This window comes from Urocampus carinirostris, chromosome 19, assembly GCF_059441175.1.
Source record: "Urocampus carinirostris isolate Australia breed hairy pipefish chromosome 19, RoL_Ucar_1.0, whole genome shotgun sequence".
Classification (NCBI taxonomy): Eukaryota; Metazoa; Chordata; class Actinopteri; order Syngnathiformes; family Syngnathidae; genus Urocampus; species Urocampus carinirostris.
The window spans coordinates 1,225,847-1,239,892 of NC_142367.1; the positions used below are offsets into that span (position 1 = coordinate 1,225,847).

Here is a 14,046-nt window from a genome sequence, read left to right on the forward strand (position 1 = left end):
GTAAGGCCAGTCGGGCCCCTGCTTACATCGCTGCCGGCAGACTGCCAACAAGTCACCCAGTTAAGTTACCCAATTAGGCCATGTGGAGACCACCATGCAGGCAGCGTTCTTTTTGTTTTATTTTGTTTGTTTTAATTCTCGCGGTCTCTATCAATGACCCTTATAGTTAACCATTGCTTACTACTTTGTGTTATAAGGGATTTGTTTTTATTTTTGAGAAGAATGAACTACACTGAAAAATCCACTTTTTTTGTTTTATTTTGTTTTTCTTTTATTCCCTGTTTTTGCAGAAAAAGACATTCCCGACCCCTAGTGGGGTGGGAGGAGGGGAATTTTTCTCTTTTTGAAGGTTTTCGCCTCTCTATGAAATTACCAATCTGTTGTGTTTCTTAATGATGTTTTAACTTGAAACCTCTGGTATTGTCTTTATTGATATTCTTCAAAATTCACAACAGAGGGGAAATGTAAAGTAAGCTACTTTTAGTTATTGTGTATTTCTCAGACTGATGAACCTGATGAAATTAACTTGTTTAACCAGTTTTTCTATTTTAATACACAAGTAATCATTCACACACAGACACATATATAGTCTCACACAAAGATACACGCATTTCAGTATTTCTCCATTGTATGTAATGTGCATGCGTGACTTTTCAATAAATGCGCTACTGAACCGAAGGTAGAGCAGAAAGATCCGGACAGCGAGAGGTGCCACGTTGTTCTCGTTGACGGGTCCTTTTCCTACTGCAGTAGTCCCTTTAAACTTTATTTCCTGCGTTTGCCTGTTTTCTTTGGTCAGCCAAAGGGGCCGGGTCTATATTTTATTTTTGGACCCGACACAGCCTGAGACAAACGGGAGTAAAAACAGGACAGGTGGGAGTCAGGGTCGAAAAAGGCTTGCCTTGTATACATAAAGGTTCGCAGACGGACTGACACCAGGGGACTGACAGGAGTGGGTTCAAATATTGACAGGGAGCCAATCAGAACCCGCAGCGTTTGGCACCAAATGAGCGGGTACAGGCGAGTCACATCAGTAATCATCAATTCAAGTCAAGTCACATTTATTTATATAGCCCTTAATGAAATGAAATGAAATGATCTGCATTATATAGCGCTTTTCAAGTCAATGACTTCCCAAAGCGCTTTACAATGTGCTCCACATTTCCCAATAGGGGCCTTGCAGCCATGTAAGGTACTAACCTGCTTATTGGGGGTGTTAGGGGTTCATTGTCTTACCCAAGGACACTTCGACATGTAACACGGACGAGCCGGGATTTGAACTGGGATCCCTTGATCCCAAAACGAGCGCTCTACCTCCTGAGCTACTGCCTTGGTAAAGGATTGCACAGGATTACAATTACACAATTACCTGATCTTAAACCAACATGCGGGAAAGGAACAACTCAAAACCTCAGCGTGAGGAAAAAGAGGAACCTTGAGAAGGGACCTCACAAGTGGTTATCCCCCCTTTCAGGATGATCAGGGTGAATTACATTTAGCGTTAAAGAACAGAAAAAAGGTAAACCCTAGGTAACATGTTGAAAATGTGTCCGGAAAGTGCATGACAGCAACAACTCTCCCAGCCTGTAAACTAGTCCAGAAAGTCTGTGACAGCCACGACGCAGCTTCCAATCTCTGCCAGCTGGTCAATGCAGGCGTTGACATGCTTCAGGTCAAACGCTGGTCCGCTGACTCATCTCAAATCGTCCTTCTCCTTCGTATCACCACCAGGCAGGCAGTCAGAAAAAGACAGGACAATACACAATATGAGGTGGGCATCAATCATAAGCTTTGGAATAGAAGTGTCTTAAACTTTGATTTAAAAACTTCCATTGAGGTTGCAGATCTTATCTCCGGAGGCAGGGCATTACATAGCACCAGGGCCCGGATGGAGAACGCTCTCAAGCCTGCAGACTTCTTGGCTCTTGGAGTCACAAGTAGACCGGCAATTTCCGAGCTCAGACTCCGTGCAGGAACATAGGGGGAAATCAAATCAGAGAAATAAGAGGGAGCAAGTCCATGCAAACATTTGTATGTTAATAAGAGAACCTTAAAGTCACATCTTAAGTGGACTGGGAGCCAGTGCAAGTTGGCCAATACAGGAGTAATATGCTCAAACTTTTTTGTCTTGGTCAAAAGTCTGAACCAGCTGCAAACTTTTGATGCTAGACATCGGGAGACCAGAAAGCAATACATTACAGTAATCAAGCTGAGAAGTAATAAAATCATGAATTAAAACCTCTGCATCTGATTGGGACAGCATCGAACGAATCTTCGAAATATTACGAATGAGCCCTAGGGCTCAGATATTAAACAATAGTAACGTCAAAGTTTTTAGCGCGCGAGAGCTACAGTACACGTAGTATGTTTACACACGAACTAGGAAGTAGAAGCCGGATTTCGGAGTGGATGCTGGGTGACCTCTCACAGCGTCACACAGCGGAAAGAAGCACTACAGTACTGTCCTCTACTAAGAAAAAAATACACACAATACAAAATCTAACTTACAGCAATGAAGAAAGAGAAAATGCTCGTGTATATCGTTTTTCATAAGTCAAATGGTCAAAAGTAGGGGAGCGTCTGTAGTGGATTATTATCTTTAACGAAGTTAAGTTGCATGTACGAGTGTGAACGTAGCTATTAACATTAGCACCAGTAATATTGATGCGTCATTACACTATCAATTAAAATATCAATAAACAAGTCTGAAAGTATATCAGTCACACTTTCTATGAAAAACACGTTATCAAAAGGACCTAACTGACTTGTGTCATCACTTCAGGGAATGCTCGAAGTTGTTCGAGAGGAAATCTTGCTTGCGTGCTGGAAAGCTGTTGACAATGGCCAGGTACATTTAAGGAAAGCGTGGTTCTGTTTCTTCACCTGGAGTTTCCGTTGTGCGGGCAGTGTCCCTTCCTTGCACCAGATAACACAATGCCAACTAGACCACTAGGAGACACTACATACTGCAAACTGTCCCTATAGGTAAAATGTAGCCACCCAAGTATTTACTTGAATAAAAGTAAAAAAAGGACTTGATTAATGAAATGAAATGAAATGATCTGTATTTATATAGCGCTTTTCAAGTCAATGACTTCCCAAAGCGCTTTACAATGTGCTTCACATTTCCCAATAGCAGCCGTGCAGCCATCTAAGGCGTTAACCTGCATATTGGGGGTATTAGGGGTTCAGTGTCATACCCAAGGACACTTCGACATGTACCACAGAGGAGCCGGGATTCAAACTGCGATCTCTTGATCCCAAGACGAGCGCTCTACCTCCTGGGCCAATGATAAAAACACGGAAAACAAACTGTAAACACCAGCCAAGCACCCAATGCAATTTGATTGAGTAAAAAAAATACTCAACAACTGAGTAACTATAGCAACGTCGTATTTATTGGTTTATTAAAAAAAAACAAAAAAACAATCATCAAATCATCAAAGTCCAACCAAAACACAATCATTCATATTTAATTTAAAAGCAAATAAAATGATCAAGATAAATTTGAATACTTTAATGAACAACATAATAAGAATAGTATCAAATAAATATCACATTTAAAGCCCTAGTCCTTTTAATAGCCTCTGCAGGCAGAACAAAGAGCCATATAATGTCCCCCTTATCTGGGCAACAAAAAGAGTGCAATGAAACGCAGCATGCATGTATAAAAATAAAATAGCAACCTATTGAAAAGGTAAATTTAAAAAAAAATACATGAATAAAGTTTACTCAGGGGACACGGTAGAGAGAAAAAACAAGCACAGGACTACTACGCATACTTAGATTGAGGGGATTTGAGTTACAGGTTCAATACAACCTAATCTTGTGGGTAAGAGTCAAGTCAAGTCACATTTATTTATATAGCCCTTAATCACAAAAATGTCTCAAAGGACTGCACAGGATTACAATTACAAAATTACACAATTACCTGATCTTAAACCAGCATGCGGGCAAGGAACAACTCAAAAATCTCAGTGTGAGGAAAAAGGAGAAACCTTGAAAAAGGACCTCACAAGTGGTAATCCCCCTTCCAGGATTGACCAGGGTGAATTACAATTAGCATTACTATACACATAATAGTAAACATTGGGTAAGATGTTGAAGATGTCCGGAAAGAGCATGACACTAACGACGCCCCCAGCCTGTAAACTAGTCCAGAAAGTCTATGACGGCCAAGACGCTGCTTCCCATCTCTGCCAGCTGGTAAATGCAGGGGTTGACATGCTGCAGGTCAGACGCTGGTCCGCTGACTCATCTCAAATTATCCTTCTCCTTAGTATCAGCCAGGCAGGTGTCGCTGAAAGACAGGACAAAACAGAATTTTAGGTGGGCATCAATCATACGCTTTGGAATAGAAGTGTGTATTAAGCCTTGATTTAAAAACTTCCGTTGAGGTTGCAGATCTTATCTCCAGAGGCAGGGCATTCCATAACACCGGGGCCCGGATGGAGAACGCTCTCGAGCCTGCAGACTTCTTGGCTCTCGGAGTCACAAGTAGACCGGCATTTTCCGAGCACAGACTCCGTGCAGGAACATAGGGGGAAATCAAATCGGAGAGATAAGAGGGTGCAAGCCCATGCAAACATTTATATGTTAATAAGAGAACCTTAAAGTCACATCTTAAGTGGACTGGGAGCCAGGGCAAGTTGGCCAATACAGGAGTAATATGCTCAAACCTTTTGGTCTTAGTCAAAAGTCTAGCTGCCGCATTCTGAACCAGCTGCAAACTTTTAATGCTAGACATCGGGAGACCAGAAAGCAATACATTACAGTAATCAAGCCGAGAAGTAATAAACGTAAAAAAGTAAAAAGTGTAGTGACTTAAAATACTCACAGAAGTACGAAATGTCCCCAAACTTACTCAACTATCGGGCAACAATCATTGTCTAAAATTCCCCCGCAATTTTATGTTTTTATAATAAGGGTTGATGACATCATCACAGGGCCAAACAAGGATTCCTGAGCCAATTCTGTGAAAAGATCTATGGTGAGAGTGAATAAAGTAGCTAGCCGCCATCCCCCCCTGCTCACTTATTGCAGTAAGCGCAGCCAATAATAATAATAATAATAATAATGCAAGTTGACGCTTACTTGAGAAGCATTGTGTCATTGTGAAAACAAAAAACATACGCAAACTTTATGTACAGTACCTTAACATTACGCTCTCATCAGCTGCACTGCTTATCCTTAGTAGGGTCGCGGGGGTGCTGGGGCCCATCAGCAATCATCGGGCAGTGGGCAGGGGACACCCTGAACTGGTTGCCAGCCAATCGCAGGGCACACAGGGACAGACAACTCGCTCGCTCATTCACACCTAGGGACAATTTGGACCGGCCCATCCACCTGAAATGCATGTCTTTGGAATGTGGGAGGAAACCGGAGTGCCCGGGGAGAACATACAAACTCTGCACAGGAAGTCCGGTAGCTGGATTTGAACCCACACAGGAGGTTCCCAAGACCTTAGAACTGTGCCGCACACGCGCTAACCACTGCGCCGTCGTGCTGCCTCCTTAACATCGTCATTCATTGTAATTATTTTTTTCAAAAATGGAATTATGAATGTACCTTAAAGTTTATCATATGGTGTCAATTCATTTTTGTAGACTGGCAAATATAATAATTACTCTAGGTTAAAAGCTCTAAATGTAAAAAACTATGTATTCACAGTGTCTGACGCCCGGGGCGTGCATCTTTTACGTCAGGCGTACAACTTTGCCTGGGTGGCCGACGACTTTTTCAATTAAAAAAAACAAAAAAAAACAAAAAAAAAAACGAAAGATTGTTTTTTTAAATCAAACGTTTGCTTCATTCCGATTTCAAAATGTTGGTTCGGTTTGGAAATTTAGGTTAGTTTGACAATTTGCATACTTGGCAGGCAATCAGAAGCCTGCATCGGATAACTTTGTGCTTCCGGACTTTCCCGAGCGTTATAAGGTCATGCATTTGAATATCATTTTCCAAAATAGACGCACAGAGAAGACAAGAAAAATGGATAAGTGATTAGGAATCAAGCCAAAACTTCAGCCCGAGAAGAAATATTCAAAAGAAGCTAACAAAATTTTTGACGCTACAAAACATAAACGTACATCAAAAGCATTGTGGAAAGAGGAGTTCACCTGGCTTGTAGCAGACGACACAACGCAAACATTGCATGAATGAAGATGAGTAACTACAGATACATACTGAGGAGATGGAAAACACCGATGTCATATACATGCAATGAATGTTATAAGTAGATTTATAATAAACTTAATTTTAAAGTGTTGTTCTGTTGTATATTCTGATTATCAATTCTTAATACTTTGCGACAATGTTTTTTTTTTCTACGATTAGTTGTCTTATTGTGTTTCAAGTTGCATTATAAATAATACAGAAGTTGTATTTTTGCAATAGTTCTGTAGTATTTCAATGGAGGTATTTTTGCAGTTCTTTTTTAATATTACTGGAGTATTTTTCTCTTTTCGGGATGAAGGGAAAACAGACGTATTAGGTTCTTGTTTTCAAGTACAGTACTTAATGGTTTTTTTAGTTTTGTAGTAATCTGGTCGTATTTTTGTAGTATTTCTGTCAGTGTTATTTCGTTTTAGACACACAAAGGGACACTGGGGGCAAGGTTGGCACAAAAACATTTTTTACTAGTAATACTTAATTTACTATTAAACACATTATTTTTATATTTTGATAATTTCCTTATGGCGGGGTGCATGAAAAAAACCTGCCAGGCCGTAGTTTGCCTAGAATTGCCTTGGGAGTACATAACCAGTCATTGGGCTGTAGCTGGTAGAGATTGTAGTGGTAACTCCCCTTCCCCCACTGTCACTCACTCTAACAACCCCTGGCTTCCACACAACACCCCTGCCACTCAATTGATTTTTCAGAATCACAACAAAGATGACATAGAGGGAGTAAAAAGAAAGTAGATCCTCCTTAAAGGGAAACAGTGTAATACCTCTGCACACAGCATGCTTCCTTCTCTCTCACACGCGACCACTGGGCCGAAGCGAAATACTGTACAGCCAGAAAACTTTTCGTTTGCAGTATTTTGTGACATTTTAGAAAAGACTTCTTGCAACTTGTTCTGAAACCTTTATTTACGAGAAAATAAGTGAAAATTGTCCGCCCCATCTGTCCGATATCAGCTCGGGCAATTGGAATCGATCTCGTTAGTCACAGCCTAACGTGCATGACTCCCCATTTTCCGTAAAATAAAAGGCTTGTGTGAGAAATGTCATGCGATTGGGTCCTGATCCTGTTCCGGTTCATGACAAAAATGACCCTCAACGATATTAAATAATTGCGGGAATGAAACAAGTCTTATATGGTATATATGTTGATATAGGACACAGGGTCTGTCATTATTATAAATTCCCCCAAAAATGTAACTCATCAAAATTCACACAACAAAATAACATGTGTGGAAAAATTTACTTTTGTCTCAAAAGCGGTTTTGTTGAATTTTTGATCAAAAAATATATTTCTTGTTCAAAAAAATAAATATTTAGCTTCTATGGGTCAAACGGGTTTCCAACCGCCGCTGCTCTCTCTCTCTCTCTCTCTCTCTCTCTGCGTCTCTCTCTCTCTCTCTCTCTCTCTCTCTCTCTCTCTCTCTCTCTCTCTCTCTCTCTCTCTCTCTCTCTCTCTCTTTGTCTCTCTCTCTCTCTCCCAACCCGTCAAAGAGAAAAGCCTTTACAGCTTTCAAGACACATAGAAGGCAAGCAGACGAGAAATCAGAGAAGAGGAGCAGTTTCAGTAGGACTCGTCGCGTGTTTTCACACAACCCCACCGCATTGGATCTGCTCTCGGCCACTATTCCTCGCGAAAATGGCGAGAAGTTGCCGAATCCCGGCGGCTGCTTGAGGTTCAGCCGGCAACAAATGGTACGTTTCATGCGCACACGCGTTAGCTTTTGGAGCTTACGAGCGCTTTTTTCCTCAATATTCATCTTTGTGCAGCTGGTTTGTTCGCATGACCTGCTTCTACACGTAAATGGGAGCCAAGAAGTGTTTGTAGTCTCAAGGCGCATAACAGTTTCCTTTCAGAGTACAGTTTGTTACTGCATCGCCATACCTGAGTTTTGTGCGTGTGCGCCTCAACTCTCGAACCAATAATGCACACAGAAGTTGTATGATAAGCAGGACTCAAACCTTCATGGGGCCCTAAGCAAAATTAGATTTGAGGGCCTTCTTATTACTTCATATTTGCATACCTATTATGACGAGTGTTGGGCACCATACTTTAAATACTTAATTTGTTATACACTGGTACCTCTACTTACAAATTTGATTCGTTCTGGGAGAAGCTGCTTAACCTGAAAACTTAAAAACGTAAATGCGGTAATCCATTCCAAGCACCACAAAAGTACTGTATGATATCCATCCATCTATCCATTATCTGAACCTCTTATCCTCAGTAGGGTCTCGGGGGTGCCCATCCCAGCTATCTTCGGGCAGTGGGCAGGGGGACACCCAGAACCGGTTGCCATCCAGTCGCAGGGCACACAGGGCTCATTCACACCTATGGACAATTTGGACCGGCCAATTAACCTAACATGCATGCTTTCGGAATATGGGAGGAAATCGGAGTGCCCGGAAGAAATCCACGCAAGCACGGGGAGAACATACAAACTACACACAGGAGGTTCGATCTCATGACCTCAGTACTGTGCCGCAAACGCGCTAACCACTGCGCCGCCGTGCTGCACAGTGTGTTATATATTTTTAAAAATCACGAAAGAGCATCACAACATGAAAAAAATTCATGTTAAAATTAGATTACTGCACAATAAACAGAAAACGAAAGGCACATAATGTAACAAAGAAAAAGAATAAAGGAAAAAATAAAAATATTCATTTCCCATTTTGCCTGGTGTTTCTTGAAAAAAGTAATCCGATGACGTCTGCTTTTGCTGGCTTTTGACGTTCCGTCAAAAACGCACAAGGCTTTCAGAGCCAGAACAGACAGTAGACCCAAACGCGTAACGTTTCACACAAGGATTTATTGAGGAATCGGGGAAGTCAGGCGCGGGTAAACAAACGACAGCGATCCGGTGCTCGCTGGGCAGGAGAAGCAGGAAGCCCCCGAGATCGGAGCGTGGTCGGAGGACGGAAACAAGTCGAGCAGCCGGGACGGGAGATCAGGGCGTGGTCGGAGGACGGAAACAAGTCGGGCAGCCGGGATGGGAGATCGGAGTGTGGTCGGAGAAGGGAATCAAGTCAGGTAACCGGAGACGATCGGGAAGCCAGGGACGGATGAGCAGGAAACAAGAAAGGCCCGAACAGACGGGAGCCAGGGTCAAAAAGTGCTTACCTTGCATGTGCGGAGGTTTTCTGACGGACTGACAAGGAGTGATTGAGAGTGATGAACCAATCAGGAAATAAAAAGCAGCCGGGGCTAAACGAGTGGACACAGGTGAGGGCAATGGGCAAATTATGACAAAGGCAGACATCATAATGTGCGATAGCCCGACTTATCAACCCTTGTCCGAGTGATTCCTTTTAACAATATCCGACACTTGTAATTTTGCAAAAATGACTATTATTTTATGATAGCCCTGTCCTCCTCCCCACCACCTAGCAGGAACCCCTCCTCTTCCTCGTCTCTAAACTCTGAACTGTGATGGTGACTCGAAAAACATGCTAGGATCCATGCATGCGCACCGGGCTGCCAGGCAGATTTTAAGTGATCGCTAGTTTATTCACATTCAGGGAGCACTCTGGGAGCAGCTAATAGCAGCGTGTACTGTTCTGTATTTTTGACTTCGTATCCTGAAACGCCTTTATAACTACAGGCTAATTTTCTCGCTGCGGTGCTTTGTAACCTGAAACTGAGACGTTCGTAAGTTGAGGTACCACTGAAGCTACACACTACTTCTCCCAGAAAGTAACTGAGTTAGTAACTGAATTACTCTATAGTACAAGTAACTAGTTACAGGGGAAAATAACTATTTCCGTTACTTTAAAAACAAGTTGTATGCCGAAACACCGCGGTGAAGTCTTTGACCGGAGTTTACTTGTAGAGATGTGAAATCCGACTATTTATAGAGAACCGTTATTTTTGGTTCGGTTCACCACAAAGAGCCGGCTCTTCAACTTGTTTTTGTTGCTTTAATCCCTACATTACCAATTGTTTGCCTTGGCTTCATGTGCGTTTTAAAATAAATTTTAACCCCTGAACGTTCCGGCCGCCAGAAAAGTTGTGTCTTCATGATGTCGACAGTTACTGAAATATGTCCTACCACATATCATTGAAAAACTTAAACTCTTATGATTCAAGACGAGATGCCCATTTTTAAATATACTCATCACAGAAAGATTGTGATCAGTCTGAGACAAGATGCCCGAAAACTTTAAAGCTCAGCCAAAAGTCCTGGAAACTTCCATTTATTCCCTGCAAATGTGGTGTGGTTACATTCATGAAAGTCCAGTGAATCCAACCATGTAAAATGTTTACTCCAAAACACATGATTATGCTGACAAATGAAAGAAAAACCTGCCTCAAAACATTGTTTGACGACTTTCATTGTACCCGTCTGTTTTGCTACATTACTTACCTTTGAAAAATAAACAGACTCGCCAGATTATCAGATTATTTTCAATACTTTCGTTAGATAGATAGATAGATAGATAGATAGATACTTTATTCATCCTTAGCCATCAACATTTGAATTTACACCACTCTTGGCCAATTGCAAGATTGTTTTCCTACGGTCCCGAGTCTGCGAGAATTTATTACATACAAAAAAATTGTCATGACCAATCAAAGTTTTTAGCCAATAGTGACTGATTTAAATGTAGATTGACACATTGGTTAGCCAATGAAATTTCCAACGTGAATATGTACAGATTTACTGTGGGAAATAAATTCATAGCTGAAAGTAAACGTGCACAAAGCCAATCTTGATTCATATCTATGCACCATTATTACGCGCATGTGTGCACAATCATGGATATACTTCTAAAAAAGGAAGTCAAACATTAACAACTCTTTTGCAATGTTTAAGAATTGTGTAAAGTAAAAAACACATTTATTGTTTCAGATTGTGATCAAATTTGACAAATCAAAGGTAAGACCTCAAGCTATTGTCTCACCTGTTTTTCAGCTAAGATACCCATGCTACACTCTTTTGCAGGCATTTAATTGCACAAAACAAAAATTCAGGCAAATAAAAACCTTCTATTTCTGTGTGTTCCAACTCAGATAACTGAATGTTAAAAGTGTTTGCAGTGAAGATTTCATTTTGGGACAAAACTCAGTTTTACCTTTCAAAAGAGACCAAAACCGTTAATTTTCTTCAAACGGTTCAAGAACAGCATTCAATTTACTTTGCGAATGACTTGGATTTGGATTTTCTGTGTTCCTACCACGCAATCTCTGTGTCTTCCTATCAGTCACACACTTATCGCCTCCAACTTGGTAGTTAGCTGAAGGCGCGGCCATTTTTGACCTGGGCGACGACCGAGCCGGTATCGGTGAGTGAGTTGTTTTTGTCCATTATGTAGTGGGTCTTAGGCAGGTATAGCCTGGCGGTGCCTTCCCTCTCCAGACTGTCTTTTTTGGGGGGTAGGGTTTGCGCCCCCACATAAAACAGATAGTACTGATTTCCATGGTTACCAGTACATGACCTGATAGACGCCAAAATACACGACAAAAGCCACGAGACAAGATAAAGTACAAAATACTTAATAAACAGTAATATACAATAGATTATATTGTACACGACAACATACACAACACATTACATAATATACATATAACATCTCATCTCATTAGCTACACCGCTTATCAATAGACATCAAAATACATTAAAAAATACACAACAAAATATTTGACAAAATAAATGACATTTGTAGAGGGATGGGCGCTACCAGGCTGTACATTATATTAATATGGTCATCAATGTTTTTATGTTTGTTTGGATTCATTAGATCGTTTTGCCCAAGACACACCACAAGAAATGGTTCTTACGACCCTAGTGGTTAAGGGATCCAAAATACTGATATAAATAAATTACAAAATAAATAAACTAAGTGCATAAATAAATCAATACATTGTCCATCCATCCATCCATTGTCTTCCGCTTATCCGAGGTCGGGTCGCGGGGGCAGCAGCGTTAAAAAGGAAGCCCAGACGTCCCTATCCCCAGCCACCTCCTCCAGCTCATCCGACGGGACCCCGAGGCGTTCCCAAGCCAGCTGAAAGACATAGTCTCTCCAACGTGTCCTGGGCCGCCCCCGGGGCCTCCTGCCGGTGGGACATGCCCGGAACACCTCCCGAGGGAGGCGTCCAGGAGGCATCCTTATTAGATGCCCGAGCCACCTCAACTGGCTCCTCTCAACGTGGAGGAGCAGTGGCTCTACCCCGAGTCCCTCCCGGATGACTGAGCTTCTCACCTTATCTCTAAGGGAGAACCCAGCCACCCTGCGCAGGAAACTCATTTCGGCCACTTGTATCCGGGATCGAGTTCTTTCAGTCATGACCCAAAGTTCATGACCATAGGTGAGGGTAGGAACGTAGATCGACCGGTAGATCGAGAGCTTTGCCTTTCGGCTCAGCTCCCTCTTCACCACGACAGACCGGTACAGGGTCCGAATGACGGCAGACGCTGCACCGACCCGTCTGTCGATCTCCCGTTCCATCCTACCCTCACTCGTGAACAAGACCCCAAGATACTTGAACTCCTCCACTTGGGGCAAGACCTCCTCCCCGACCCGGAGGGAGCATACCACCCTTTTCCGACTGAGAACCATGGCCTCGGACTTGGAGGTGCTGATCCCCATCCCGGCCGCTTCACACTCGGCTGCGAATCGCTCCAGCGAGAGCTGAAGATCACGGCTTGAGGAAGCCAACAGCACCACGTCATCTGCAAAAAGCAGTGACGCAATGCTGAGGCCCCCAAACCGGACTCCATCCCCGCCAAGGCTGCGCCTAGAAATTCTGTCCATAAAAGTTATGAACAGAATCGGTGACAAAGGGCAGCCCTGGCGGAGCCCAACCCTCACCGGGAACGAATCCGACTTACTGCCGGCAATGCGGACCAGACTCTAGCACCGGGCATACAGGGACCGCACAGCCCGGATAAGACTGTGCGGTACCCCATACTCCCGAAGCACCCCCCACAGGGCCTCCCGAGGAACACGGTCGAATGCCTTCTTCAAGTCCACAAAACACATGTAGACCGGACAGGCAAACTCCCATGCACCCTCAAGGACCCTGAAGAGTGTATAGAGCTGGTCCAGTGTTCCACGGCCAGGACGAAAACCACAATGTTCCTCCTGAATCCGAGATTCGACTTCCTGGCGGACCCTCCTCTCCAGTACCCCTGAATAGACCTTACCAGGGAGGCTGAGAAGTGTGATTCCCCTGTAGTTGGAACACACTCTCCGGTCCCCCTTCTTAAAGAGGGGAATCACCACCCCAGTCTGCCAGTCCAGAGGCACTGTCCCCGATGTCCACGCGATGTTGCAGAGGCGCGTCAACCATGACACGCCCACAACATCCAGAGCCTTAATGAAGTCCGGGCGGATCTCATCGACCCCCGGGGCCCTGCCACCGAGGAGTTTTTTGACAACCTCGGTGACTTCAACCCCAGTGATACGAGAGCCCAACTCAATACATTGTATTTAGATTATATATTTACGTATTACGTGATTTATTTGCTATTATTTATTTATATGGTATACATTTGTAATCACTCATGTATTTCTTTTTACATATGGCGGATCAGTCCTCTAGTATACCCAAGCATGTATTTTTGCTTTCTTTGCCTCTTTGAGGTTTTTCTAAATATTCTGATCAATGAGTTAAAAGAAGCAATCCAAGTGCGAGTGAACCTTGCTAAAGGTTGGGCAAAAAAATAGAAAGAGGAAAAATAGTTTGAGTCTCTGAATGTTAAGGTTTGCAGGAACCCAAGCACAATCACATGCGTCAGATTGAGAGTTTTAAAAGGGTAGGGTCTAACATAAGGTTCTACGAAAAGCTAAGAAGATGGAAGCGAGAGAGAGACTGAGGGGGAGAAAGAGAGAAAGAGAGAGAAAGAGAGAGATA

General features: G+C 42.9%; 1 protein-coding gene across 2 annotated transcripts in view; it reads left to right on the plus strand.

Moving 5' to 3' along the window:
• The first annotated feature begins 7,685 nt into the window (after positions 1-7,685).
• LOC148346854 (carbohydrate sulfotransferase 15-like) overlaps positions 7,686-14,046 on the plus strand; it is an 85,104-nt gene continuing 78,743 nt past the window's right edge. Inside the window, exons 1-2 of one of the 2 annotated variants that reach the window (XM_088323264.1) lie at positions 7,686-7,880; positions 11,391-11,471. The gene's annotated coding sequence lies outside the window, so the exon portion shown is untranslated. The remainder of the gene's footprint in view (positions 7,881-11,390; positions 11,472-14,046) is intronic. The other variant, XM_088323263.1, reaches the window with a different exon arrangement.